The sequence below is a fragment of the Theobroma cacao genome, chromosome 8, assembly GCF_053813885.1.
Source record: "Theobroma cacao isolate CCN51 chromosome 8, ASM5381388v1, whole genome shotgun sequence".
Taxonomy (NCBI): Eukaryota; Viridiplantae; Streptophyta; class Magnoliopsida; order Malvales; family Malvaceae; genus Theobroma; species Theobroma cacao.
The window spans coordinates 25,447,508-25,454,214 of record NC_142646.1 but is presented as its reverse complement, the minus strand read 5'-3'; the positions used below and the strand labels follow the sequence as shown (position 1 = coordinate 25,454,214).

Here is a 6,707-nt window from a genome sequence, read left to right as displayed (position 1 = left end):
TTATATAAAATATCCATAATGTATTTAATATGAAATATGACTAATTAATATAGTGTTTTACAAGCACAAAATCGATTGGCTTATAGGGCTTACACTAACAATCTTCGACTAGCACTAAAGCCAAATATCAGTTTCTCATTTTCCCTGTGAGTAACCATTGCCAAATATCATGTTCTAAAAGAATTTTAAGCTATTTCCAACTTAAATCAATAAAAAATGATTTCTATCTCACAGGGGCATTTTGGTCATTTTTCTCCAAAAATTTCGAAACCAGCTAAAAATGTAGTATGCGAGTATAAAACACATAATTCATAATCAAAAATAAGTTTAAACTTCTAAAACCTTAATTTAAAATGAAATTATGACTATTTGAATATAATAAAAATATTCAATAAAATATTCTATTTTCTTATAAAACAATATTTATAAAATTACCGGTAAATAATTTTTATAGCGTAAAAGCTAAATAAATTCATACATACTGTAATACAGATAACCAAAGTATAAAAATTAATTTACAGTGACATGTGGGCCTACGAATGACCAAAAGTATCAAAAGCGATAAACCTACAGTTTTTGAGGATGCAAGTCCAACTGTAGCCCTCAACAAAGTGAGTTATCTATCGACTATCCTAAGCCTGAAATGGGTGAAAAAGAGGGTGGTGAGATTATATAATCCCAGTGAGTAAACAAATATCATATAAAATATCTAAAGTCGAGTAAATGGAGACAGATTAAAATAGATCATCATACTGTAATTCATCACCTTTCAACTCATTTCAACCAATAACTCAAATGTGCCCTGTGTAAAAGTTTGACCTTGAGTGACTCAACAAGTCTCCAATTAAAAGGGTAGCTTGGTTATCTTGTTATATGGTGGAAGGCAACAGAATCATACGAAGCATGTGACTCAATATTTTAATGAGGGATTTTTGTTGTTGCTTTTATCTTGTTATTTAGGTCTCATTGAATTTGGCATGCATAGCATTTATAATATTGCATAAAATAAATCTATCACATGCATACTACTAGGATGATTATGGACTTTTATCTAATTTAATTTCCTTGAGCCATCAAAGGAAATTAGTTGGTCAAATCCTAAGGGATTGCGTACAAATATCATCATATCTTGTAGTCTTGTAATCTTCATGTCACATTGGCGCCTTTGTCCTTCATTCTTGGAATTACAAAATTTTCTTCCTAATCTAATCCTATAAATTCTAATTACATAAATGTAAAGAAACGTCCAGCTACATTTGAGGGGAGTAAGATGAGAAGAGAATTTTACAATTCCTGAATAAAATAGAGGAAAGGCAGGGCACACACTCCCTATTTATAAAATAAATACCAAATACATTCAACCATAACCATCCATAACACATTATAGTGGTCTAAGTCCATAATCATCGTCTTACATTCATAATCATATAATGAACATATAAAACTTATGTTTAATTGAAATTGAAGATTTCATATGTCATTTGGCAATAATATTACTCAACCTTTGAAGATATTAATCCAAATAATTTGATGTCCAAGTCCCATTAAATGTCTTGCGCCTATTTAGAAGTCCTAGTCCTACTAGGAATTAAATTAAGCATAGACTTTGTAATCCTAAACCTTTTAGGAAAATGAATTCAAATATGACCTTTATTCTCAATAGGAGTTCTAATCATATTAGAAATTTAATATTCAAAGGAATCCTAATCCAATTAGGCTTTCTAATCTTATTAGAAAATTTAATCTTGTTGTCGTCAATTTTTACAATTCTAGTCCAACTAGAATTAGATCTTTATGGCCAAGAGTCCTATTTCTTTGCCAATTTGATTTTAGAATCATATTTGGGGAATCCTAAACTCTTTAGGATATATTCCATTACAATTAGGAGTCTAAATTCAGGTCACAACCAAATTAGTACAACTCTTAATTATATAGAGAAGAAATAACACAAGCTAGTATAATTTTATTGGGTCTGCATCACCTATGCTATCCCAAATCCTTTGAAGCTCCATACTTCATTGTTTGCTGTGATTTTGGAACCAATTTAGAGACATCTCATGTCACGACCCGGAACTTCCCATCGAGCCCGTGACAACCGCCGCGAAGCCTCGACAAACATTCTTCACCTCGAATGTCGATCGAAACCTCGCAAGGCTCTCGTATCAGCTTTTGCACTTCCCCGGTGAGCAATAGTTATCAAATAATCAAAATACGAAGGATTACAAATCATTTCCAAATTATAACATAACATATTGTTTTTTTTTTTTGCTCACAGGGGCATTTTCGTCATTTTTATCGAAAACCTCGAAACTTGCTAAAAATGTAGTAGGTAAGCCGAAAATATATATTTAATGATTAAAAAAAATTAAGTATCTAAAACGTTCATTTGAAGTGAAAATTTGACCATTTGAATATGATAAAAATATTCAATAAAATAAACTATTTTCTTGTAAAATAATTTTCATAAAACTATCGATACATAATTCTTATAGCGTAAAAGATAATTATATTCATATATACTATAAAGCAAATAACCAAAGCATAAAATTTCTTTTACAGTGACACGTGGGCCCATATCTATCCAAAATGCATCGGAAGCTGGAAACCTACAGCTTTTACCGATTCGAGTCCAAATAAAGGTCCTTGTTCAAGTCAGCTAACTACGAAATTCCCTGAGCCTGAAATGTGAGGAAATGAGGGTGGTGAGATTATAAAATCCCAGCGAGTAAACAGATACCATCTAAACTATCTAAAGTCGAGTAAATGGAGACAATTAAAATAAATCATCATACTGTAATTTCATTACCATTCAACTCATTTCAACCAAATAAAATCAATCCATAAAAATCGAGTAATCAACTTGGCTTATGAATTTCTTAAAACTTTGGCTCGTGCCAAAACTCATACTCGGTGATACCTTGCGCAGGGCATCTAACCGAGTCCGCCAAGGCTGTTAAAATTTTGTGTACACTTAAAATATATTTTTGTTTGAAAAAAATACAGCCGTTCCTTGGCGTTGGCTGAGTTCCCCTTCACATGGTGGTTTGGCGTGAAGTGAACCCTAAGCTATACCCCAGGAGATACCCTACGCGCCTCTCCGTTCGAGGTAATAATATAATTGAGTTTACCGTGCCCCTCTAATAGGCTGGTCCACGGAACCCCCTCTGCAGTAAATAATTAATATATAATCCACCAATCAATAAAATTCATTCTAGCATGTCATGGCAATTCATCACAACCTAGCCTCTCAAGGCTGAATACACAGTATAAATAATTATAACACCAAAATCAGTTTAGCCATTCATGCTCATTTATTGTCATAAGCCATTCAATTCAGAACCATAAATTTGCAACACAAACTAGCAGTCTCCAATTACTCTATTTTCAAAACCAATATTCGATTTTTCAGAAAATTTATAAAATCATTTTATAAAATCACAATTTCCCTTAAAACATAACAATTTACCATTTAAACCCATTTTTCATAAAATCACATAGTTGTATAAAACTACTCTAGATAATTAAGACGATAATAAGTTTACTCACAATGTCTAGAATGCAGACTTTCGAAGCACTCTGTCTACTGGTCCTCGGATGTAATTTTCTTGCCTTTATTGGAGGACTCACCACCTTGACACAGTACAAAATCGAGAATTCACTAAGTTGGTACTAAATCAAAATTAAACTAATTTGGACTACCAATGCATGATATGGAATGCAAAAATGCACTGGTAACTATCTAAATCCGGTATTAGCCTAATTCGTCTTATCACCCGATTAAATTCCTAACGGGTTCGTTTAAACTCCAATTTAATTCTTTTTAGTTTCTATACCTCAATTGCACCCAAATTAACTTAATGTCCCTCAGTGTGATGCAAATTATCAGTCCCAATAGTAAATTACGAAAATACCCCTAGTGGGTAAAAATTCGTATTTTTGCTCCGAAAATTCCCATTATTTTTCTAGGCTCATAATTCATTATTCCTTAACCAATTCTCCTAGAATAAAATCAAACTCATCCTCACTCACTACATGGTAAATTCAGCCATTAATGGTTGGGGGAGAAAATAAATTCTTTTCTTGTTGTTTTGTTTCTAAATATGCTAAACTAACTAAAAACACTAACATAAATTAAAATCAAATAAATCCAACAACTTTCTCTCTCCTAACCCATTTTTTCAGAATTGAATTCATCATAAAAACATGTAATTTAATCATGGAAAATAAAAAGAAATGCTTGGGAATAAGAAAACTCAAGCTTAATAGAAAAAATCTCACCTTTTTCACTTAATTTCCTTGAAAATTCACACTTTTTCTTTGATTTTCTCTCTCTAGGGTTTTGTTTTCTCCTTTCTCTCTCTTGTTTCTTGCTTGGCCGAATGTTGAAGAAGAATAATGGGTGGGCTGATTTTTTTTATGCATTTTTATTGTTTAATGAAATAATATTATTTTATTCATATTTTAAATATTTTATTAATTCATTTCTTTTTTCTAGCCATCCACTTGTCCTATTTTCTTTCACCATGCATTCCCTTTGACTTATCCAAGTCTTAAGTGATATTTTCAGATTTTTCCAAAGTTTTGGTGGAGCAAATTTTTCAAAATTACACTTTTACCCCTGAACTTTTCAAAAATTACATTTTTACCCCAAAAATTGAAAATTTTCCATAATGCATAATTTTCACTCCTCATACTCATTTCACACTCCAAATAATTAAATTTGATCAAAATCCTTTCAAAAAATTAAATTTTCGATTTCGAATGGTAAAATTACCATTTTACCCTTTTACTCCAAATTATACCGAAATTAAAATTTTTCACTTCTAAACCTCAAATCTTACTCCAATAAGTCAAATGGGGCCAAAAATCTTTTCTAAAAATTTCCATTTTGTCCCCAGGTGGCAAATGACCATTTTGCCCCTAGATAGCGAAAATTCCAATTTGACTCCAAATTGATCCTCGAACTCCGAATCACCATATTAACCCATTCTGGGACTTTAAAATTCTTAATTTCATTGTAAATTCTCTATTTGATCTAGTTCGAGGCTTAAATCAACTTTATTGTACCTCTAGGTACAATACCAACTTTTGTAAATTTTTCGAAACTCTCATAGCATGCAAACATACTATCCATCACATGTATGTCATGATAAATATTTTTATAGAGTCGAGCTTGTCATCTTCTCCCCCACTTGGATCAACCATATGATCTTTCTTCTTGATTGACTTCGACATCCGGCTAAATATTAATATTTCAATAATATTTTATTAATAAAATATTATTTTATTCTAAAAATTTTATCTTGTCTCTTTGGTACCCAAAATACCTTATTATGCCTCACTTGACTTCCAAATCGCCTTTTATCTCACAAATTCTCCTCTGATAAAATTATTATTATTTTATTATTATTTTCTCACTTGCGAAACATTTTATCCTAAACTACTCCTTTCGTCTTTTATCGCTTCTAAACATTTTAATTGACCTCAATATGCATTCGATCAATTTTATTTATCACCATATCAAAGTATGGGGTATTTCATCTCATGCCCCAAACATCATGCCAAAGTGCTCTCAAAACCTCAGCAAATTTAGAATACAAATAGCCATGATTTTGTAAGTCCTTGTCACACAAGAATACAATTCTAGCAAACTGTTTGTGCAAAAACATCATTAGATCACCACCCAAACGAGGTAATTAAATGCTGTAAATTTTCAAAGGTTGAGATCATCCTCTTGACCTTCTACCCTCAAAAATCACGTTCAAACTCCTTCTCTAAGTCCCTTAAAAAAACTTTCCAAAACAGATCACTTTATGCTGCCAGATTTTTCAGATTTGGATTCTATTAAAACAAATCTATAAAATCTTTAAGGACTTATTAAATCTAGATTTTAAATCCATAAATCAAGACTTTAAAGGCCTTTTGAAACATAAATTAGTTTTGAAAAAATCTATTCAGAATTATTCTAAATAATTTTTGAAACTTTGCATCAAATCTACATATAAACAAAATAGTTTTTGTAATCTTCAACAACTAAACATAAAACTAGATTAAATCAATTAAACCTGGCTCTAATACCACTTTTTGGGATTTAAATCATGATAAGACAACTCATACGTAGCAGAATATTATTAAAATTTTAATCCCCCAAGCCATGGATCACTTTAATTGAAACTAATCTAGAAAAACCATAAAAGAAATTTTAACATACCTGAAAGTCTGCTTTCTTTGGTGGAGTCCTCCTTGGCTTTTCGTTTTAACTTTTGTACACCAACTAGGACTTATCAAACCACAACAGCATAGTTGTCCTACCTCTAATGGTGATCCACACAGTGATTTGCCGAAATCTCTTCACTAAAAGTGTGTGAATCCCTAAGCCGAAGTTTGTGCTAGCAAACTCTGAACTTTGAGCTCCTTTGTGTTTCTCTCTTTTGGTTATGATCCTATCTCAACACATGAGAAAATAAAATATAACTCTTTTATATGTTCAAGAGGTGGCTAAAGGATTCTTTTATAGAGTTAATTGACCTACTTTATAACCATTAAGCATTATAAAATGTCTTGGGCTAATTGGGCCTTTATTTAGTACTCTATCAAATCATATTTGATTTAGCCCAATACTTAATTGGATTAACCTTCTATAAAATCAATTAGATCACATCCAATTGAACTCAAATTTATTTCAACAATTCACCTTATGTGTGTAA

The 6,707-nt window shown here is 31.3% G+C and overlaps 1 long non-coding RNA gene across 1 annotated transcript; it reads right to left on the bottom strand.

The window, feature by feature from the left end:
- Positions 1-2,501: 2,501 nt before the first annotated feature.
- Positions 2,502-4,398, bottom strand: LOC148761252 (uncharacterized). The gene is made up of 3 exons (XR_016028041.1): positions 4,279-4,398; positions 3,547-3,630; positions 2,502-2,678 (listed from the first exon to the last, which is right to left on the bottom strand). It is a non-coding gene; the product is annotated as an uncharacterized LOC148761252 (long non-coding RNA).
- Between the last annotated feature and the right edge of the window lie 2,309 nt (positions 4,399-6,707).